Source organism: Sinocyclocheilus grahami, unplaced genomic scaffold, assembly GCF_001515645.1.
Source record: "Sinocyclocheilus grahami isolate Dianchi unplaced genomic scaffold, SAMN03320097.WGS_v1.1 scaffold103.1, whole genome shotgun sequence".
NCBI lineage: Eukaryota > Metazoa > Chordata > Actinopteri > Cypriniformes > Cyprinidae > Sinocyclocheilus > Sinocyclocheilus grahami.
The window spans coordinates 147417-172094 of record NW_015505282.1 but is presented as its reverse complement, the minus strand read 5'-3'; the positions used below and the strand labels follow the sequence as shown (position 1 = coordinate 172094).

General features: G+C 36.3%; 1 protein-coding gene across 2 annotated transcripts in view; it reads left to right on the top strand.

The window, feature by feature from the left end:
* Positions 1–24678, top strand: part of ip6k1 (inositol hexakisphosphate kinase 1) — a 63300-nt gene that overhangs the window by 5725 nt on the left and 32897 nt on the right. Inside the window, exon 1 of one of the 2 annotated variants that reach the window (XM_016276495.1) lies at positions 14201–14411. The exons of the other annotated variant lie outside the window; for it this stretch is intronic. The gene's annotated coding sequence lies outside the window, so the exon portion shown is untranslated. Of the gene's footprint in view, positions 1–14200; positions 14412–24678 lie in introns of those variants that run through there. 2 annotated transcript variants of the gene reach the window in all.

Below are 24678 nucleotides of genomic sequence, written 5' to 3'. Positions count from 1 at the left end.
TCGTCACTCCTGAAACTTTGCAGTGTGTACTTAGCATGAAAAATAAAACATTAATTTAAATTATGAGTGGGGTAGATACAGAAAGTGAGCAAAGACGCTCCCTCAAAATCAATGAAGCTGATATCAATTGAGCTCACTGACTGAGTAAAAACTCCCGATATAATAAAAAAATCTGTCTATACTGCACAATAAATCTCTTATGCACATCATGTTTATACTTTGTTGGTTATAGCTAAACTATCTGCGAGAGTGCAGAACGAGCTCTGGTGATTCTGACTTACAGAAATGGTTGGCCATTACATTTACATTTGGTCATTTAGCAGACACTTTTATCCAAAGCGACACAAATGAGGACAAAGGACGCAATCAAAATCCACAACAGAGCAATGATATGCAAGTGCTATGCATTCACATGCTCAACAAACATATCTGTGATTGGCTACAATGCTCAGCGCTGCAAAAACACATTGTAAATTGAAACCTTTGATGCTCTTCACAGACACTCACACAAATACAGGAGCGTTTGAAATGTAGTACTCGGTACTACCGCTACTGTGGAAAGGCTGGTATCCTTACATGTTTGAAATTTAAGTTTTGACTTGATACTGGAGTACTGGTTCTTTTGACAGCACTAATCAGAGCTACAGTGAGAGATCACACAGAAGTCAGTTTGTAGTGAACATGGGATCTCCACAGCTGCTGCTAACCCTGGCAAAGTCAGATGAAAATTTAAAAGCAATGAAACAAGCCGGTTTCTGGAATAAACAATCCTTGGTCCTGCATTATTGATACTTTACGAGCCAATCAGTCAAATATCTTGAAATCCGATATACAAGGAGTGTAAAATTCTAACCCTTCATGTCATGACATGGCCATCACCTAATTCTAACCCTTCATGTCATGACATGGCCATCACCTGTAAGCTGAGATGTTCGTTCGTTAGTTGGTCTGAGAGAATTTTTATTAATTGAGCTCATCCTGGAATGTCTGTTGGTATTTCAGTAGTTTTCAAGCAACTAGACGCGTTTAGTTGATTTAATAGCTGCATTCTGTTGCTCATTTTCAGTTGTTTTGATTAGCTGAGATAGTTTATTTTATTTTTTCCCACAGTGCTTTTAGAGTTGTCAGTGGAACTCTAATTCTCTCAGTTTTAGATGATTTCCACCAGCATGCTCAATGCTTATAGAGGGTCTTGAGCTGAAGATGATGAAAACCTAAATTTAAAATGATGCTGTTTTGATTCTGATAAGTTTGCATCAGCTCTTTGCATAGCAAATGTAAGGCTTGTGGAGCATATGGATATGCGGTGTGTGTGTGTGTTGGTTAGGACCGGCAGTGTGACTAGTCTAAATCTCATCTCACAGTATGAGTGATTTTATCACAGTAACTGCATACATCATGATGCAGTTATTTTGGAAGTTCAGTGAAAAATGGTAAGTGCTAGTCAACAGCATGTGTGATGCTTCAGTGCCATTGGATGTGTTTGAGGAAGGGGCGGGTCAGATGTAAAGGCCAGTTCACAGCACACCGACACATGCAGACCAACACCGACAGCTGACTGAGCACAGTCACTTCTCAGACACTCCAAGACCCCACAAACAGCGATTCAACATGTTCAGCGGGTAAAAAACAAATGCCACAGTGACCGTGTCTGTTGCCGTCTGTCGGTACAGTGTGAATTGGCCTTAAAACCAGAACAGTGCTTTCACCTTGCTTCTGCTTGTTTAGAAAGACGAAGGTATTTATCCTCATGCTTATGTGCATGCAATAAAAAGATCTATACCAAAAAGGTCGATTTCTGTATAAATATCATTGAAAAGATCTTGTTTACTTTATACTTTGTAAAATAAAAAGCATTTTATTGCAGTGTTATTGCAGTGCATGAAATTATTTTAAAAGATAAAGTCATTACCTTTGACTACATTTAACCAAATTGTAAACAGTTAGCTTATGTTTGAATTTTAAGAATAAATAATCTAAATAAATAACCTATAGGTTCTTAAAGAACCAAAAATGAACATTCTGTCATTATTCATTTATCCTCATGTTGAATTTCAGAATTTAAAGTATATTCTGAAGAATGTTTTTTTTGTGTGTGCGTTTAGAATGAAAGCATGAAACAACAAATTAATTAATAAATAGAATAAACAAACAAAAAACACCAGATATTTTTCAAAATATCTACTTAAGTGTTCCACAGAAGAAAGAAAGTCATGCATGTTTGGAACGACGATGTAAATAGAGTTACTTATATGAATGAGTGGTTTATCGTAAGCATGAATAAAAATAGTCTAAAATACCACAGATTAATACAAAACAGCAATAATATACACAATGGCCTGAAGAATATGTGTGTTCATTCAAAGAAAGGTTTTCCTATGAATTAATTAGTAGAAAAGTCAATTTCTACTGTGCGTTTGTCCTGGGACATGCAGGGATTTTCCCTGCTTTAGATACTTTTGGCCAATAAACCCAGTGATATCAGCGTTGGTTGCCATGCAACAAAAGGGGCCTGTTTCGGCCTCCTGGGGTGTTACGCATTCCGGGGGGAAGGGTTCATGGGTCCTCGTATGGCTTGTTAACTGAGGGGGTTTACAGAGTATTTGTTAAATATAAAAACAAAATATATTTTGTGTGTTTGATTGGTCCAGCCGCTACAATCATATAAGAATTTTTTTTTATGAGGTAGCTTTTGCAAAAGCTGTGGTTGTTTTTAGTAAAACTTTACTTTGTTGAATACACAGTTATTTTTTTACTGACTGTCAAAAAGCAACCTTTTTTTTTTGCACCAGATTTTCAACATTTACCAAAAGTGGAAACACTAAAACTGTGGTATTCAAATAAATGCATAAATCTATTAAATAATTGAATTAACCTTATTAAAAAGTAATCCAATAAAAAAAATTTTGGCAAAGAAAGTGCTTCACAAAAGATATTTACTGTTTAATAAAAACAAAATGAAAATGATGTGATATTTCAATTATTTGTTACTTTGAAAAGTACATTCTATTGAAGAGTAGTAATACAGTTGTCATAATTTCTTCAAGTTAAAGAGTATTTAAACCTAGGGCTGGGCGATATGGCCAAGCTGAATGATTTTTTCATATCATTCAATATCGATAATTATCACAATAAATGTCAAATCTTTATTTCTTTCAAGTTTAAAGCCGGATTTTTGCTCCAAAGTGAAAGTTGTAGAAACCAGATCATTACATTTTCCTTAACAAAATACATATCTTAATAGACAAATTAATTTCTTAGTTTCTGCATGTGATATCGTTTCAAATCAAGAAACAGGTTTGTGTTGCCTGAAAATATTAATAATAATATTACTTTTTTTTCTCTTAGAAATGCACATTTGATTTGTAGTAGCAGCTTGAGTTAGGATGCAGATGTAATTTTTTGTTCATTTTCAAAATTAGTAAAATCTGTAAAAAATGGTAATGGTATAGTAAAATTTAATTTATTATTATTTTTTAATTAATCATTGATCTTCCATAGTAGCATACATTTAAAAACACAGTTAAAACCACACATATAGCACACCTCAGTACCACGGTAAAAATATAACTCTATGGTGTTTAGGTATTTGTATGAAAAACAGTAGTCTAAAAACATTTAGTATAGGCTAAATACACACATGCTATAACTTAATCACACAAAAATACTGTAATTATATTCCATTACTCCTTTAATATATTTAATTCATGTCTACATTAATAATTTAATAAAATTCGATACAAATACCCACATTTCTGACACAATACCACGATGCAGTGAGTGTTACTTCAGTAAATCCATGGTAAATTATGGCGATTGATGCCTTCTGACTGTATTGTTGCGTACAGTGTTTCTCCTGTTTGTCAGCGCTGTTTCATCTGCCTTTAAAATCAGTAATTTGTGTTGTTCGCTGAATTCAAGAGCTTCACACTCCGTTGATGACGAAGTTATTTAACTCACACTGTATGCATACACTAGTGTGCGCTTAAAAAAAAATTTTTTTTGGCTTGAAATATCCCTGTACTTGTGCCCATGCGTAATGGGGAGTCCTGGCACCAGATCCAATGTTAAAGAAGAGTGTTGTTGATGACTTTAATGGAAGCCCTCTCTCTTGGAGCTTTTGGAGCCGTTTTCTTTGCTGAAACAGCAGTGTTCATTGTGCACCACACCTAGACATCTTAGGTACCACGAATCGGCACATAAACAGAGATCTCCAGATGCAGTGTAGTTTTGTGCTACAGGAGAATGCTTCGAATACCATAATATGTAGCGTTTAATATTCCTTAGTCATTCTGTCATCATTTACTCACACTCATTTGCTTCAAACCTGTATGACTTTCTTCCTTCTGTGGAACATAAAAGCTCCAATGGTTCCTACGTTCATCTTTTGTGTTCCACAGAAGAAAGAAAGTCATACAGGTTTGAAGCCAGTGCATTATACGCTGTCATATTTTCCATGATGTTTGAATATCTGCTTTAATCCATTGTGCCCCTGAAATCAAATGACCAGTGCTTCTGCATCAGATGGAGCAGCATTCATATATTTGAGACAAGCATTCTCTCTGCTTTATTGTGTATTATGGCTCGTCTCCAGAGCCATCTGGACAATGTGTTTGCACGCACTCGTACTAAAGGGGCTCCCGCAGGATGACTGGCGCTGAGGTCATTACATTGGGGATATTTGGAAGAAGGGGTTTTTGTTCAGTTTAACAGCTTCTGAATTATCGTAACTACATGTTTGAAACAAGTCAAGATTTGGCTCACCTGAATTAAGTTTTAACCTGAAGCAAAGTGATAGGTCAAGTAATATCCACTGCTAAGGGGCATATTTGACAGAATCACTGATAGTAAATCAAACGTTGAAACATTTAAAGGGTACCTGATATGCAAAAATCACTTTTATAAGGTGTTCGAACACAGTTGAACACAGCCTATAATGGTACAAATCCACCCACGCATTTTATTATAATCCCAATAAATTATAAACAGTCTCTCCAAACGAGCGGTTCCAGATTCTTCCTCTTTTCACGTCATCGTAGGGAAAAAATCCCACCCATTTGTGACGCCCTATTAGCATATGGTAGCATATAGCATATAGACACAGGCCTGAGTGAGGAGCAGAGGTCCGCCATTACTGTTTTCCTGCTGTAACGTTAGCTGCTGGAGATATACAATGTAGGCGCTAAAGAGGCATTACAAGTGTTGTGTTTTGGGATGCACCTTCGAACATAGGAGTCTCCAAAGACTCCCTCTATCTGAGCTGCTGAGGACACTGTGGTTAAATTAAATTTTCGAAGGAAATATCCTGGAAAAAAAACTGTAAAGTCCCCTATATGTTTAGGGATAAATTAGGGGTGCAACGATACCATTTTTTCAGAACCAATCCGATACCAAAAATTCTGAGCATAGGCCGATTCCGATCTGATCCGATACCAGAGCAGGTTTTTTTTTTATCAATGTAGAATTTCTATACTTTGAGTTCGATACTTTTTAGGCACCGACCGAATTGCCTCGATACCATTGAGTATCGTAACACGTCTCGTCGTTCGGTACCAAATTTCGATACCTAAGGGGTTAATTTCATCAGCGTCAGTGAGCCAATAAGCCTGCAGCACTAGCCGGTGTGTTTGACTAGAAGAGGTGTGACACAGATCGGTCATCCGCGAGAGCGATTCGAAAGCGCACGGAGCAGTCTGCTCTCTTTAGCTCTCGTGCTACTGTAATACCACCAGTATAGAGTAGCGCGGGAGCTGCGTGGAGTTCCGATCATACTAACGTTACACGACCGAAAGCACGTGTCACTATAAAATTAAAAGACATTTAATTTAAATGCATAGCACAGTAATGAAGGCAGCAACATATGATAGAACAGAACAAAAAATACTATTAATAATCTTTCATTGCGCAAAAGTATCACCTTTTTTTATGTAGGCTACGGAAATCAGGCTTTCTTTCTCCCGTTCTCTCTCACAGACGCGCACACAGTGCGGAGACGCGAACAGAAAATTCTTGTCAGCGCTGCACCGTGAATTTATCAGTAATATAGTTTTGCAGCTGAAAAACTACATGACATTTCTTAGTAGCGAGGTTCATGAAGGAGTTTAACTTAAAGATTCGCTATTAGTAGACGCTGCTGCTGAACACTGCTGAGAGATTTAATTTAAATGCATAGCACAGTAATGAAGGCAGCAACATATGATAGAACAGAACAAAAAATACTATTAATAATCTTTCATTGCGCAAAAGTATAATACGAAAGGGTATGGTTCCAATACAGAGCGGCACAAAGCGCTTGCGCATCCCGTGCTCAGAATGATGCGCTTGAAGTAGGGATGTAACGATATGAACATTTCTTATCACGATGATAGTGACCAAAATTATCACGGTTATCAGTATTATCACGGTATTGTTAAAATGTGCTGGAGATGTTCAAAAAGTACCGACACATAAATCACTTCACCAAGTTTTATATTTAAAATATAATACGTTTTGGAATTTGGAAGGAGAATTTGGGATGAGGTGCGTAAAAAAATGAGTTCAACCCACGCGAGATTTCAGGACGGAAACAAGTCAAATGTCTTGAAACAAATGATCTGAACAGTGTCTTGATGTGTGGTTGGGACTCCAGGCCGTTAAAATTATTAGAGAAATCGCTGTCTAGATAGGGAGCTCAGTAGGTTTTGAGACACCGCTGTCGCACTCCAAACCGGATCTGTCACTTCTGTCACAACTCCAGTGAAGGATGACCAGACCGACTACATATTTACGCTGGCATGACATCTGACTATATATTCACGTTCACACATCCACACACAGGGATGGATAGTTTAATACAGGCGATAGCACACGGTATTGTTAAAATGTGCTGGAGATGTTCAAAAAGTACCGACACATAAATCACTTCACCAAGTTTTATATTTAAAAATCAACAAACAACAAATAAAATGACTTTTTGTGTGCATAATCACTAAAACAATAACATTACCAATGATGTTCGGATTTTAAATGACAACTTGACTGACAACAGTTTAATAGCATGTTGAAATATCTAATGTAAATGTTCAAAGCATGTTTAAATATCTAATGTAAATGTTCAAATAAAGCTTTGAAAAAGTTTAATAAAAAGGTAAACCTCACATTTCAGCCTTTAAATAAAGAAAAGATATCAGTAAAAATTATAATTGATTAATAAATGATTATATGTATTTTATCTGCTCCACAAATAATTCTAGATAACTTATCTGAATTGTTTAAATGTGTAGAATCCACATAAGCTTGTTTTTCATCAACCGGTCAAAATTGACAGCAGGGCATGCAAATTCGGTCCGTTTTTGGCCAGAAAAAAACCACACACAAGCTGAATGTAAATATAAGTCTCTGTAAATCCACTCACTGACAGTAAGTGGCGCTTATGGAAAAGCAGAATTAGAGCTTTCTTGTTAAAATTGATTTCATAAAATTGGTATCGAAAAAAGTATCGTTCAGGAACCGGTATCGAAGTCAAGGTATCGGTATCGATATCGAAAAATTTTGAACAATACCCAGCCCTAGTGTTAAACACAATTTACTAAATATAGACAACTTCATTTAAATGAAAAATAACAAATGAAAAAATATATAATCATAATATATGACAAAATCCTATTATAAAGTAGGTTAGTGGATAATTCAGCAGCGATTAACATATAGTTATAGCGAATAACATCAAGTTATTCTAGAAAAATCATGAGTGCACAATAATTATATAAACATTTCATATAATTAATTCATTCATATATTCCTTTGTATAATTCCCTTAGCACTCTTTTAAAACCTCGCAGCTTTTCCGCACTGTTTTCACTCAAAGCTAAACTACTCTACTCTGCTGCTGTGCGCACGTGAGACTGTTACTTAAAACTGTGCTTTATAGTATTTATTTATCGCGAGTTGTTCAAATTGCGGTAATCTAATACGGTTTTAATGATAATTAAAAGATGAAACGGTAATACTAACCGTGGGGAATTTATCGTCAAACCAGTAATCGTTACATCCCTAGCTTAAAGCAACACGGAGTCACAGCACGCAGCATAAAAAAGGGAAGAGATGTTGCTGCGTAGTGTATTATATCTGTGCGATAATTTATTGAGCCTTTTCTTTTAACGATTTTGAAATCTCAGTTATTGTGCGCTCTTGAAGAAAGTTTCATCGTTTTGACTGTAGTAACCGAACGTGACACGCAGTTTGAATGCTGAATGGAGGATGACAGACAGACGCAGCAGGGAGAAGACTTTACGTGAACTTGACTTAAATATTCATCTCTACTTCACATTTGACTATGGAATGGCTTCAGAACACTTAAAATATAGTGCACGAAAACTTTATGGTGCTTTATAATGTTTTTGTGCCTTTCATGGGGCTTAACAATAATACAGAGTAGTATACACACAATATCAGATTTGGATCGGTCTCGTCTGACCGATAACCCGATCCGGCAGAAAATAGCAGTATCGGAGCTGATACCGATGAGTATCGGATCAATGCATCCCTAGGATCAATACCAATGTTTTGTGCGCGAACGTCAGCTCCAAACAAAGTAAGTGTCATGCATTTGTTTTCCAAATTGCCTTTCTAAAAGAGCTTTTTGGCACTCTGTAATGCTAATTGCTAAAGCTATCATTGCTTTCACTGATGCTGCCTTCACGTACTACCAGAATGATCGTAAATAGGAATGTGCGAGTTAGGGCTGGGCGATTTTTCCGATTTGATCAATTAATTCAAATTGAATGTTTTGCCACGATTTTATTTTTTAGAAATCTAGGAATCGTGATTTTGAATAGAAATATTACCAAACATTAGACTTATGCCAGTGAAAGAGAAAAGAAAGATCTAACCGCATGTTGGCGCACGTGAATAACTGCTCACGTGAGACGCGCTCTGTGAAGCAACGTGTAGAATATATCGCTAGGCACCATTCATACAGAATGTGCTTTTGTGTTGACAAAGATGCAACGTGGGCAGATGAATAGGAAAAACATGTAAGAAGATGGGAGTGAATTTCTTTTAACTTGAGCGCTGCGTTTTTAGACTGCCGTTTCATGCATGAGATGCTGCAAGAGACACGAGCGCAACAGTCAAACATGTTTACACAGAAAAAACTGGAAAAGCAGTGCAATCGAATAAAAAACCTGTAACTACTGTATGTCTGATATTTCATGTTTGCGTCATGGTGACAGACTGAAAGCTGCTGTTGTTTTTACAGAACATTTATAGTTAATATTAGTCTACTGGTGTTATAACTCAAGTCATTTTTTATTTGAATTACCTTGACTTTTGAGATTTTTTAAAAGCATTTTCCTCATATTATTTCTGAACATATAATATGTATAACTATAAGACACGTTTTGTACAATATGTAGTTGTAGTTCATGCATCTTTTCTGCAAAGGTATTTAAAGGGGTTATATGATGCGATTTCAATTTTTCCTTTCTCTTTGGAGTGTTACAAGCTCTTGGTGCATAAAGAAGATCTGTAAAGTTTCAAGTACGTTTTTTAGATTTAAAGAATTTGCCACTGAAGATTCAAACGCGAGTTTTGAGCAGTGTAGAAGAGTAGCACTTGTTTGTCTTTTCTCCGATCACAAATGCAGACATGGTTTTATGTTTTTACGCGGCGCGATGCAATGTAAAATCGTATTTTACATTTTACAATGCGATGTAAAAAGACAGTATAAGTCATTATAATCCAGGCGGGGCATAGAGGAGAAGTGGTAATGTACAGTATGTGGAAAATAATGTGTTTTTTGAACCTTAAACCGCATAAACACATTTCATTACACCAAATACACAAAATAATGTTCTTTTTAGCAGCATCATATGACCCCTTTAACAAATTGTTGACAACTTCATGTGTGCTGCACTTGGAATAGAATTTTCTTTAACTAGAGGGTTAATAAAGAAAAAGTTACTTGAATCATGTTGTAGTTACATTTTCAAGTTGACTAGTTAAAAATCATTTTTTTAAAAATCGAGAATCGGTCAAACGTTTTGAAACAAATCGAGATTTACATTTTTTGCCAAATCGCCCAGCCCTAGTGGGAGTTTAACTCAGACTGCAAGTACGTTTTTTATATTTAAAGAATTTGCCACTGATGATTCAAACACGAGTTTTGAGCAGTGTAGAGTAGCACTTGTTGTTTGTCTTTTCTCCGATCACAAATGCAGACATGGTTTTATGTTTTTACGCGGCGCGATGCAATGTAAAATCGCATTTTACATTTTACAATGCGATGTAAAAAGACAGTATAAGTCATTATAATCCATAATTATGTCCCCACTGGATGCAACAAATGCCTTGTTTATAATGGGTTTTAATGTTTTCTTGTCGCTCCGGCCGGACAGGGCATCACAGTATGGTAAGGGGCGTAACATTTCCGTCACACGCTTGAGGTATTTGGCCAATCACAACGCACTGGATAGCTGGCCAATCAGAGCACACCTCGCTTTTCAGACCGACGAGCTTTGTAAAAATCGACGTGTTTCAGAAAGGTGGGGCATAGAGGAGAAATGGTAATGTACAGTATGTGGAAAATAATGTGTTTTTTGAACCTTAAACCGCATAAACACATTTCATTACACCAAATACACAAAATAATGTTCTTTTTAGCAGCATCATATGACCCCTTTAACATATTGTTGACAACTTCATGAGTGCTGCACTTGGAATAGAATTTTCTTTAACTAGAGGGTTAATAAAGAAAAAGTTACTTGAATCATGTTGTAGCTACATTTTCAAGTTGACTAGTTTAAAATCGTTTAAAAAAAAAATCGAGATTCGGTCAAACGTTTTGAAACAAATCGAGATTTAAATTTTTTGCCAAATCGCCCAGCCCTAGTGGGAGTTTAAAGTTGCATATGAAAGCAATGTGAAGTCGACCGCTTCAATTTGACAAGCTCATAATCACACGTGGGACTTGTAAAGTTTGTGATAGCAGCTAAGGCACAATGAGACCAGTTGTCGTTTTATTTTTTATCGTGCCGTGCTCCCCGTCTGTGTTATTCATAAACAATCATTCATTTATGCACATTACAATCAGATGACTGACTCTTAAACCGAGTTTTCTGTAAAGATAACAGGCTTGTACTAATAGTGGAATGTTTATTTGTGTTTGTGTTTATTTGTATGCCAGAGCTTGAGCTCTTGAAGCTCCGCCCTCTTCTGAAAGAGTGTAATGACTTGATTACTTAATTTAAGGGAATTAATTATTATTAATTCATTCAGGTTTTGAAAGGACTCGGATCTGAAAATTCGAGGTCCACCTGATTAAAACTGATTTAAAATTTGTTATTTTACACTTTAAATCAATGGTCGTCCAGCGAGCCGTGACCTCAGTATATTTTAACAAATTGAATATGTATTTTCCCCAGCCACGGGTAATACGTTCTCTTATAAGTAAGCTACGAGCTAGGTAACGTGATCTTTGGCAAAGGTTTTAACCTTAAAATTATATGACACCAGACAATGATTCTTTATAAATGAAACATGAATTTTATTGGCTATTCTAGATTACATTAAAACTAGGCTAAAACACACATACATACACACACACACACACACACAGACACACAGACACACACACCATTTTGACTCATACCCTAAAAGTGGCAATTTTAACAAGCTATAAAAAATTATCTGTGGGGTATTTAGAGCTAAAACTTCATATGCACACTCTGGGGACATCAGAGACTTATTTACATCTTGTAAAAAGGGGCATAATAGGTCACTTTGAGGTCTCTCACACGTGAAATAATTAACATTGGTCATTCTAAACTGGTAAATGGGAATCCTGGGTAATTTTGTTTTATATTTCAGACTGCTCATAATTTACAATAAAGTTAATCCTGGATATTCATAATCTGATGTGTCACACTGTATATAACCCTGGGTTACTGTTATTATTTGCATACTTAATTTTTGTAGTGGCAACAGTCATAACTAGATAAACAAATTCACATTTGATTTTCAACTGTTGAAAATTGGTAAGATTCAACAATTTGGACATGGAGCTGCACTGAGATCCCGATATCTCTGGGACTGAAAATGAAGATTTCTAAAGAAAAGATTTTTTTAGTAACCAGAATCTAAAATCATATTAAGATATCTTTAATACTTCTTGAGTTACAGGCATGCGAACTTTGGGAAAAGAACATTTTTGGCACTCAGACAAGTCTGTTCTATGCAAGTGATTTGATGGAGGGAAATTAGATACATTTCTAGTTTCAGCATGACTTATTCTTCAGACATTCCTCTTTAAAAGAAAGAAAAAGTATCAGCTGAATGCAAAATGACCCACATTTGGTTTTTGACCACTGAAAATGTGTACATTTGAACAATTTACTCCTGGATCCATATTGAGATTCAAGTATCTCTATAGAATGGAACCAAATAGGGCCTTAAAAATGAAAATGTCAAAAGAAAAGTTTAAGACACAAAATCTAAAAGGACTTTAAGATGTTTTTAATACTTAAGTTATAGGCATGCAAACTTTGGAGAAAAAACTTTAAAAGAGCCTTTTCCAATTTATAAACGGTCACCTTTATTGGCACATAATGCAACAAAGATTGCTATAAAGTCAGGTTTTACTAATAGACCTACCAATCTCTGTGTAAAAATAAAATTATGATGCTGCCATCTTTCTGAAGTCATTTTTACACCCTTGTAATTTGGCTCTGAATCTCAGGTGAAAATTGCCATTTTGACCCCCCTCTACAAAATAGCGGATTACTCTGTAAATATTCATCCATTACATTTAAAATATTTTGGCTTTCATCACTATACATGTTTATCTTACTAAAGAAAAAAATATTAGCAAATTCAAAAATGAGAGCCAGGGACCTCAGGCTGAGTTGACATGGAGTGACCCAACAATTGTTACAAAGCACATATAAATGTTGCATTTTAACCGCAAAGTCACTAGATATCTTGTGTATCTAGGCATAGCATACTCCATAAATTACTGGAAATAAATACACAATATATGCTGTTCACACAAACAACAGCGTTTTATTGATTTGCTGATTTTTTTCAGAAGGCCCTATTGTGTTCACACATTATCTCCAAATGGGAATTATTTACCAGTAATTTTCTGGAGAAGACTGTATGTGTGAAAGCACCTATAGTGCTCATAGTGCTCCATATTCGGCCATATCTAAATGAACTAACGTAACACCATGAAGAAAGAGGTACAAATCAGGGACAAAACAAAAGTGCAATCTGCACAATTTTGCACAAAAGTTCTTTAAGTACCACTATTACATATATATACAATTATGTAAATTAACACAATGACTGATGTGATATTAAGATAACCAAAATGACAATATGAAAAAAAGGACAAAACGAAGTGCAATTTATTAGTTTCTTTTGGTACATGTTAAAATGTAAAAAAAAAAAAAAAAACAGTTTTTTATTTTTTATTTTAAGTAAATGAACACACAGAATAGATGCTCAATCGTATTTAGATGTTACAACAGGTACCAAAAGTGCATTCTATGTAAGTATGGTTATAACATAATAATAATAATAATATTTGTATTTAATAATATGATATTTAATAATAATAACAATAATAATAATAATAATAAACAATTATTTTATGGCTATATTTGATATACTGTATAATCCCACATGTATAATTTTGGCCAAATTGTCCATCCTTAACAAACAAGCATGCACATTAAACCTGGATTTTTATTTATTTATTTTTTTAATGCTTGAAATCACTGCCACAAATTTTAATAGAAAAAGGTTTCCCCAAATCATGCAGTCCTAGTGACTGTGGTTTCATCTGCCATTATATTCCCCAAAAAGAGCTGCGTGCTGTGGTGTGAACACTAGTATAACAGCTCGAGTGGCTCTGATCCCTCATACCTCCTTTAGCTCCATGATAATCTCCCCAGCCTTTGATGGCACCCCGATACATACTTTGTCCTTGTAATCTAGGCATGACGAGAACTAAAATTAACCCTATCATGGCCTGCAGTCAGTGTGAGGCTCTAGTCTGCCTGCAAACACTCAGGTGGCCATTCAAAGAGGCTTAGCGGGGACACCTGTCTCTGCTTGTGTCTGTCTCTTACTTTCACTCAGTCTCAGTCTCCTCCCCATCGAGCTTCCTCAGCCTGAACCACTCCCACTAACGTGTCAAAACAGATCTGTCCTTGAGACGTCTTTTTCTGTCCAGACACTGATGCTGCCGCTCTGTGTTTTGGAATAAGAGCTGATATGTCTGACTGAAATAACCCGTTGCGACGTTACTAGATCTATCGACACACATTCACGCATGCAGAAAGATGCAGAAAGATGCAGAAAGTGAACTCTGATCCTAAATGGACACGACTGCATCCTCTGCTTTTCTGCTGAATCTGATCCCATATTCAGTAAGTAGAAACTGTATTGACAGCCATCTACAGTGAGAGTAAATCACTCCCATTCTCTACATTGTGCGCTGGGCAACTAAATAATGTCGTTAATCGTTAGACACTTGCTAATAGATAATTTTACTCACTAGTGATTGAGTTAGAGGCTGAGAATAAGTTTAGCACAGATATATTTGTGACCCTGGACCACAAACCCAGTCATAAGGGTCAGTTTTTTGATGATCAAATTTTTTTCACCATCTGAAAACTGAATAAATAAGCTTTCCATTTGATGTATGGTTTGTTAGGATAGGATAATATTTGGCCGAGATACAACTATTTCAAAATCTGGAATCTGAGAGGTGCAGAAAAATCCAAATATTAAGAAAATCGTTGTCCAAATGAAGGTTTTTAGCAATGCAAAAATTTAATTTTTTTTTATTTTTGATATATTTACTGTAGGAAATTTACAAAATATCTTTATGGAACATGATCTTTACTTAATATCCTAATGATTTTTGGCATAAAAGAAAAATCAATCATTTTGACCCATACAATGTATTGTTGGCTATTGCTACAAATATATCCCAGCGACTTAAGATTGCTTTTGTGCTCCAGGGTCACATTTTCAGTCATCTACATCGCTTGAGTTTCGCTGTCTGTGTGTTTACAGCCCAGTATGCATTATTCCTATTGATATCAATGGATGCACAACATAACACATTGAATTGATGTGCTACATGTAAATGATATTCATTCTTGTTTTGAAGTTCAGGATTGAAGTTCAGAATGATGGGGCTGTTTTTTTTTCTTCTTCAGTTCAGAAATACCAGGTATGGTTTACTTATTTCAACAGTTGAACAGGATCTGTTTCCAGCAATGGCACAAGCGGGTCTCTGTGTTCAAGTCTCTGTGTTTAGGATCAGTGTGCTCAATAATGTGACTCTGGACTTTATTAAGTATGTTTTAATTAAATTATGTAAACAAAATAAAAACAATCAAAAACATTATTTTAATCTCCTCACATTCTTTCTTATCTGCCTGAGTCACTTTCCTATATGTTGTTTTCTGTGAACGAGTGAACAGGATGATTTTCACATCATTTTATAGCAAAAACTCTAGTCTAACGCATCCAGTTCTCAAAAGTCTTGTGAACAAATGTTCTGTATGTGTTTTAAGGCCTGTTCACACCAAAGACAATAACTATAAAGATAATGATAAAGATATCATTCTAAAAAGTCCACACTCCACACCACAGCTATAACGATAAAAGCACAGAGTCGTTAGAATCACTTTAAGAACGTTTTTTTCAGCTGATGATGTAGCATTGACACCCGATCAGAATCCATCCTGCGATAACGAGCTCGATAATCTAAAGCGGCGGATGAGTGTGCGCTTATAAACAGACGGCATCGTCAGCTGGTGTGGATGCTAATATAGTTACCTTTATAGTTATTCTTAGATTGAACAGGCCTTTATGGTCTCATTTCAGTGACTTACAAATTTAATTTTTTCACTATCCACACATAAGCATTGTTTTCTCAAAAACAGAGGTCGCGTTAACCGAAGATGGTCCGTCATTGACAGAATTTTTTTTAGCAGTGATGGAAAAATCTGAAGGCGGACCGTCACTTTGACAGATTACACTGAGGATGATCTATTGTAATTTATAATTGTAATTCCCACCCCTGTCCAGTTGGTGGCAAGTGCGTGGGATCATCAGCCTCCAGAACAAAAATAAAACTGTCACCAGTCTTTTGCTCTGCTTTGATTACGCACAGGCGAGTTCCACTAGCAAAGCGAAAGAGATGATCAGTTCAGTGCGCTGCCGCTTCGCTTGATCTGAGGTGGCTACAGTGATCTATCACGCCCATTAAAGCACACCAAAATGGTATTTATTGCTTGAATTTCCATAAAATAGACAGAATTTGAAATCTGAGACTGTTTCATATCAAAAGTAACAATGCACAAAGCTTAGCCTATTGCGATTTACTGGATGGGAGGCGCACTATATGTACTGTTCATTCATTAACTGAAAACAGCATTGATTGGGATTTAAGAATCGATATTGGTTCATAAAAATTAGAATTTATTAAAATCGAGAAATCGATTTGTTTTACCCAGCCCTAGCATATTTAGTTGTTTTTAGTGGCCTTCGCTGTCACTGCGGTGTTGAACATGAAAAGTGACAGTCTTTGTTCATCTGTTCTCTTCATAAATAAATGCATTAGTCTATATGCTCGTCCTGTAGGTTCATTATTAAAAATGAAAATGTCAACAAAAATACAAGCAATTAAATGTGTTAATATAATTAAAATATGAAAATTAAAATTACAGTAATAATAGATTTTTACGACCCGAATGTTAAAGTCTAAAGCCTCGTACACACTGGGACTATTATTGCACATGCTTATCGCCAACGTTTTTCGACATGTCTTTTGTGTTCATACCCAAGCGATTTTCGCTGGCGATGAGCCGAGTGAATGTGCAAATTTACTCCCTGACATTAGATGGCGCTTAATAAAAAACACAGAAATACCTCGGTACACATTGAATCCTATTTGATCTGCAATTCCTCTCCATAACAACTCCCTCTTATCGAGATTTTTGTAGTCACGGTCACGTTTGTCATAAAGCCCTTTGTGTTCAGACACCAATGAGACCAGCAGCTCTACATTCATCTTGCCTCGATGCATTTTCTTGGTTTACTTACTTCCTCTTCGTCGTTAGGTATCAATGTGTGCTCGGCAAGACCGTTTTGTGTTTGAGCACCACCAAGTCATGTTTTAGTGTAACTTCAGCAGCTCCAGACATGTAAACAAAAGCGCCAATCTCATTGGTCGGCCAGTTTTTAACGTCGCACGTCAAACCAAAAAAACGAGCCCGAGGCGTTTTTTTTTTATTACGCTTTTATCGCGCGCGATATTCGTCCCGGTGTGAACAAGCCTTAATGCAACCTCTGTTTAAAAACACAAAGTTCATGCTGCTCACATATTATTGTAGCCCAGTTTGTGTTGATTACAGTGTAATCAGACTTTAGCCGTGACTATGCTTGTAAGAAACTGAGAAAAGCACAAATGTCAGGGGATGTCAAAACTTCTCCAGGGCCCAGAAAACCCCCTCAGACCCCAGAGGGATAAAGGAAATATCTGATCACTGAGATTGAATTGCGTTCAGTGATGGTGTTGTTTGTTTGCATGTGTAGCGCCTGCTCAAACTGAATTGTGGGTGTTTGGTGAATGAGAGTGTTTTGCTCTGTGATAGCATGCGCAAAAGTGGCACAGCTGCTGTTTAGTGAATAGTCTGGGCTGTGTTGTAATATATAAGGATATAAAACATTCATCTAAGTTCAGAATGGCTTTGTGTTTGTTTACAAACAAATCATTCCTATGACAATATATTAATCAATATGTCAGTCTTGTAATGTTTACAAATATTGCTGCAGCTTTGTTCTTTCCTGCTAAAGCTAAAGCATTCTTTGAGTTTTACAGTGCGTCTTCAATTGTAATAAAATCGACGCTGAAATGCAATTGTAACTCACCTGATCAGACTTGAAAAATTATTTGATCAAGGTCAAGGTCAAATAATCTTAAAATTAGGGCATAATTTGTCTTTGATGTGCTTTTATATCATTGGGATTTTTTCTCATGTTTAATAATTGGTGCACAGCCCTTCAAAGAGGTTTTGGCTAATAAAGCAGAAGGCTGAGTGAATGAATGCTCAGTTGAGTGAAGATGAGCCCTTAAATAGCCACTAAAGCTGATGCTTGTACTGATATAGAGACGAGTGATGTAAGCAGACGAGCCCTACAAATCTCATTTACTGTGGGGACAGTCTCCATTCAGGCACGGTGGAAAGTCTAAGCAGATTAATGTCGAGTCTCTTTCCAAACATTTGGCAGATGAGCCAGCCTTCGAAGTTCCCTAGTTGTTCTGAAATAAATACTGGTCAAAGACAAAAATTTGCTTCATGTCATTCCATTTCTTTTCTTTTTTCTTTGTCTTTATAACTGGACATGGTGAAGTGCAGGTGGAGGAGTTTGCAGCGTGTTTATGTTTGTAGGCCTGTGCAGGTGTGTTTACTGAATATTTTGGGTGGGAGGCTTCAGATTCTAGAGAGCATCTGATTGGACAGAAAATAAGATGAGAAGCTGAAGTGCAAAATTGTGACCCTCTCTGTGAAATCCAGGCTAAAGTCTCAAAATTTAATTATGAGGTGAAGTGACGTGTGGCCAAGTATGGTGACCCATACTCGGAATTAGTGCTCTGCATTTACCCATCCAAAGTGCACACACACAGCAGTGAACACACACAAACCGCGAACACACACCCGGAGCAGTGGGCAGCCATTTATGCTGCGGCGCCCGGGGAGCAGTTGGGGTTCGGTGCCTTACTCAAGGGCACCTCAGTCGTGGTATTGAAGGTGGGAGAGAGTGCTGTATATTCACTCCCCCCACCTACAATCCCTGCCGGTACGAGACTCGAACCCACAACCTTTGGGTTATGAGTCCGACTCTCTAACCATTAGGCCACGACTTCCCCGTTTTTTTTGAGATAACACGCATCAAAGTAGTAAATGAAAAAAATAATTATATATCCCCTCGATCCACCTCCAGGGTATGTATATCGTTAAATTAGGTAATGAATTTTTCAAAAAAGTATTCCCCTTGCCTCTGATGTTATACTTGACTTTTTTAAGTTTTAAAAAGAAGGTTCAATCCTTAAGCCACACTGATATAGAAGGGGGTAGTGCAACACACACCACAACACTACCTTGTTTATGGTTCAGAGGGTGACGCTAAGATGAAACCAAAAAATGGCAATTAAAGGACAGATTTGTCCTTTAAGAACACTGGAGACAATTTCAAAGAAAAAGTTCAAAAAATTCTGTGCAAACATATGGCGTTTTTCTTCTTTTGAGAAGCGATCTAGAGATGCATGACTTGAAACAGATTTTTTTTTTCATTTACTGTTCTAGAGGGAAAAACAAACATATTTTCAGTTCTATGGCTGTTTTGCCCTTCAGGTCTCTGTGCCAGTCAACTATGAATTAGTAGAACTATTTGACTAGTCAGTGCAACCCCAGCACACACTGTACAATAACGTCATGATTTCACATTTTTAAAGCAGCTGTCACTTCCCAAACTTTGCAGTGTGTATTTAGATTTGCTGGTTGCAAGTTTCTAGACTCTGAAGGCTTTTTAGGTCAAAAGTAGATGGAAATAATAGATATCTTTCTCGCTGCAGGGTGTCACTCACAACCCATAATGGCTCTCTCTTGTGAATTGCAGGAGTAAGATCACAGTATCAGTAGTGCCGCTGTTTTATATTTTATAGATATTAACCCAAAGCATCCCACTGCATGTTTTGATCATAAATCTGGCTAGCAGATGTAGGTCTGGTGCTATAATTACTTTACTGACTTACAGTATCACACAATATACCATATCTGGAATGATAACTTTAATAATCATTCTAATTCTATGAGAGTCGTGGAGCTCACACCACAACTATAACAACAATGGCACAGAGTTCTAAAATCACTTTCAGAATGATTTTCCAGCTCATGAACAGTAAAAACATTGATAGCCAATCAGAATCCATCCTGCTTTAAAGAGCTCCAGCATTTAAAGGGCAAACGATATAAATGCAGCGCACTTATAATAAACAGAATAATATTGTCTGCGGATTCTTTATTATGCAGCACACATGTCAGCAGTGTGGAAGCATTTAAACTGTCGGAGAAAGGCGCAAAAATCATTACAAGCACCGACAGCAAGAGACTGTTTAGGACTGCATCGCATGTCTTTGATGAAAAGAGGAAGAGGCGATTGTTGCTGGTTACTGTTTGATGATTGAAATCATGAAATGGCCTTAAACAATTAGTAAATAAACTGCAGAACATTGTTTTCTAATACACGCACGCATTGCATGTATTCTGACAGTGCTGCACGAACTCGCAGCAGACCTGCTTGTTAACCAGGGTTCAAAGTTCAAAGCCCAAGGAAAATCTGCGCTGAAACAGTGTTACTCGTCAGTTGCTCAGTCACATTTTTATTAATTTTTACAATGCATGTGACAATGCGATACGTACAACGTGTTCCGCCAAAATAAAAGTTGAGAAAAAGCAAGAACTCTTATCAACATTCATAAATGTTAGTATTGTAATTTTACTGTTGTTCTGTAAAATAAAATAAAAAGTAAGACAATAATAATGATAATAATCACTACAACAGCTCTGTTAATAACATTCACACATAGTGTTCAAATTAGGACCTGTAATATTTTCTAATGTTTTAAAAGAAGTCTCTTCTCAGCAAGTCTGCTTTTATTTGTACAGTAAAAAAATACATGCCTGATTCAAGAAGGGGGTCTGATGGTCAAATATATAATTTTACTAACTCATTCATTTTAAGTTAAATTGTGCTTTGTTGGTATAGTGTCTGCTGGAATGTTAAAAATGTTCAGTGTTAAATATTTTTTAATTGTTGTTTTGTAATTGATTTTACTCTTTGAAAAGCAAGACGAAACAGTAAAAAGCACATTTTGGCTATTTAATTTATGCAATGGTGAAAACAAATTGGCAAAAATACATGGGGAAAAACCTCGAAAAACTGTGTTCGGTATTCGGCCTTCGGCCCAGTGTTTCATTTTGTTCGGTTTCGATTTCGGCCCAGAATTTTCATTTCGGTGCATCCCTAGTCTCAATTATCTTGGTGGTTCTAAAGATTGTCTTGTCAGATTTGCGGCACACCACACACTATAGGAGCAAAACGGTTAAATCTGGGATTTTTTTGTCCTCATGTTTGTGGTCTCTAACATTTTGAAAATCTTATAAGATTTTAAACAATCTTTTAGTGTGTACCCAGCATTAGTCAAACATGTTCATTTTTGAGACTTAAAGTAAAATAAACTTACTGAAAGTAACTTGTTGTTAATTTCCCATTTTTTGTCAAAGGTTTGATTTTGATTTATTTGTTTTTGTTTATTTATAATTTAAAGTCAGTGGCATAAAATGGTCCTAAAATGACAATAATATAATTTATTTCTGGGGCAGTCTATCGCCCAACAAAAAGTAGTTATCCTGACAGGCCTAAGCAGATGCGTGAGGTTATGTAAGAAAAGCTGAACTGAAACAGATCAGGTCTGTAGTTGTCGTCCTCAGTTTGTGTGGGATGCGTAGGGCATATAAAGCATTATAAATGGGGTCGCTCTCCCTCATGTCCTGTTGAGAAGCCTGAGGCGTCATATAGCTTCGTTCTACTTCTTATTAGTAGGCCAGCAAGAAACAACAGTGTACCTGGAGTTCTATGTGTTTTACACTGATACTGTTGTTTTTAGTGTTATTATTTGAATATTGAACAGCTCATCATCATATTATTAATAAATGGGTATTGATCAGTACTAGTGTCATTCAGCAGCATTGATAAATGTACTTACTCTCTGGTTCTTTAAGTGCTGGTCCCACTCTGCTGAAAGGACAGCATGCTCTTCCTATTCAAGTATGCATTTGTCAAAATACTACATTGAGAAGGGGGTGATTTTATTCTATAATTGGTTGTAAAGGTTTTATTTTGAAATAAATTAAAAGCAATTGATCGCATCCCTGATAGTACTAGTGGTCGACCAATATATCGCCAAAGCCAATATATCGGCCGATATTTGCAATTTTTTTTAAATATCGGCATCGGCTGATAAGTTTTCCTGTTTGGCCGATGCGTTCGAGGCGGGACTTTTATTTTGACGGCGCTGAGAACGGCAGTGCCTGAGTGCACACAGCTCACATTCTCCCTCTTGTTCGCTGTCGTCATTAACAGTTCTGTCTAATATGAATAGAAGTCCGTCTAATAATCCGATAGAGCGGTTAAACAAATGAATTAAAATGTATACAAAAAGTATCATAACAATTGCTTTTATATTATTAGTAATAAAGGCAAACATTATAATACTTTCTTGTTTGCCGTCAGCATTCAGCAAATATGCATTTATGTAAGAAAAATAATGCCATATGTCTTTGAAGCAAAAAAGCACGTTGAATAGCACATTAACAGTGCTTGCATTTTAATGCCTTGTATTTTCAGGGCTTGCATTTTTAGGTCCTGAAATTTAACATAGTTGTCTATTTAAGCTGTGAATATTTCAATTCAAAATATTTCACACACATTTTCATAATTAAAAATTCAATAATTCATATTCACCTTCCAGAATTCACTTCCAAAATATTCAATCTGTTTAAAAATATGATGTATAATATTCGACAGGCAAATTTCAGTCCATTTTATTTCACTTTCCAAATTCACTTCCACAAATTCAGGGGTTAAAATTCGACAGAAAATTCGGCATTGCACATCTGGGAGCTGCAGGTATAGCAGTAGAGCACCGATGCATGATCTCCAGCTGCTGTCAGTCGCTCACCAGCAGGTGGCGCAAGCGGCTGTTCACGAAGACCAAAGCAACAGGTGGATCAAGTCATTCATTCACAAAAACTGATTTGCAGAAATGGAGCAAGCACTAAGTAGAAGTTTTGATTATTGGGGCCAGTATAAACATGTGGAAAAGCTGATTGTGTGTGTTTAATTCAACATCTTTGCTGTTTCCTGTAGCCTACATGTAAGCAGCTTTCTCTAGCATAAAGTAGATTATAATGCTATTTTACCCAACGCTGATGTACAGAACTAACATTACATCTGAGGAAGACATATATTGCTTTCGGTTGCTTAGTTTCCTTTACTTGTATCATGGCTTGTGACACTGTGCTGTAATACTCTAGTTACCCTCATACGTCACACTCCAGGATTCCCCAACAACGTGTAACGCACCTCAGTGAACTATAAGAACTCAGATCTCAAAAAAAGTTTTACTGATGATGCAAACTATACAGACAGTTAAGCAGATGTAGAATATGAACGAACGCGCAAGGTTTCATGCTGTTTCCCTCAGAAATCTGTAAAAGAAAACGCATTACGTGGCTCAGTAAGTGCACTAATGCAATGACCGCTATTAAAAGACCAAACTCCGATCTTACTGATGATGCAAACTATACAGACAGTTAAGCAGATGTAGAATATGAACGAACGCGCAAGGTTTCATGCTGTTTCCCTCAGAAATCTGTAAAAGAAAACGCATTACGTGGCTCAGTAAGTGCACTAATGCAATGACCGCTATTAAAAGACCAAACTCCGATCTTACTGATGATGCAAACTACAAACAGGCAGATGAGGATATGAACGCAAGTTACGGACCGTGCAAAACTGATTAATTATAATCTTGTTTATATATAATTAATAATATATATTACTGTATATTATGTACATTTAAACAGATGAGCCCAGAATATGAGCCCACAACCCACAAAGTTTCACCAAACCATTTTTTTCTCCCATAGAAAACCTACTGATACTACAACCAGTGGAACATGAAAAAAACCCTTTTGGTGAATTACTGTAGTTTTCTAAAAAAATATATTTGTGTACTGTACATACCGTAAGGGAGATATTGGCAAATTCTAACCAGTAGCAAGTTAGTCTTGTATCTAGCAACGTACTACAACCGTTGGAACATGGACATCTTTTATTTGTAAATAATTGTGTACTGAGGGATATGAAGGGAGGTATTGGCAAAATCTCACCTGTAGTAAATCACTATGAGCAATACGAGCTTTACAATTTGACAGTGTGTTATTTTAAATGTTAAAAGTCATTTTAATTAAAATACATTGGATGTTTTAACTAGAGGTCGACCGATAGTGGATTTTGCAGATACCAATAGCTAGGTTGGACCACACTGGCCGATACCGATTAATTAACCGATAGTTTTAAAATTGATACTGAACAAAAACTAAAATAGTGCTTTATTAACAAAAACAGTACTGAACCATACTAGTAGTAGTAGTAAAAAAAAAAATAATAATAGTAAATGTTTAAATTAACACAATCTAACAAGGAACAATACTTGCACAGCTTTCATGAATCTTAATGCTACAAATGGACTCTTATTTTAAAGTGTTACCATTTCATTTCAACTGTCATGCTTAAAGATGCACATCTTTAAATATATACACATAGGCTATAGCATTAAAATGATATACATATGGATATTGTATGTATACTCTCACACTTTAACTTCTTCTATTCTTGAACACTTGATGATTATCTAATCAAAATAAAAGCGCAGCGCTGAGTCTAGGAGAACTCACCAGTATCTCACACACCCCAGATGCGTCGCGTTCAACTCGAGCAGCGGTCTAGAACAGTTTATTTAATCACCAAACGGACACAAGTTTACTTCAA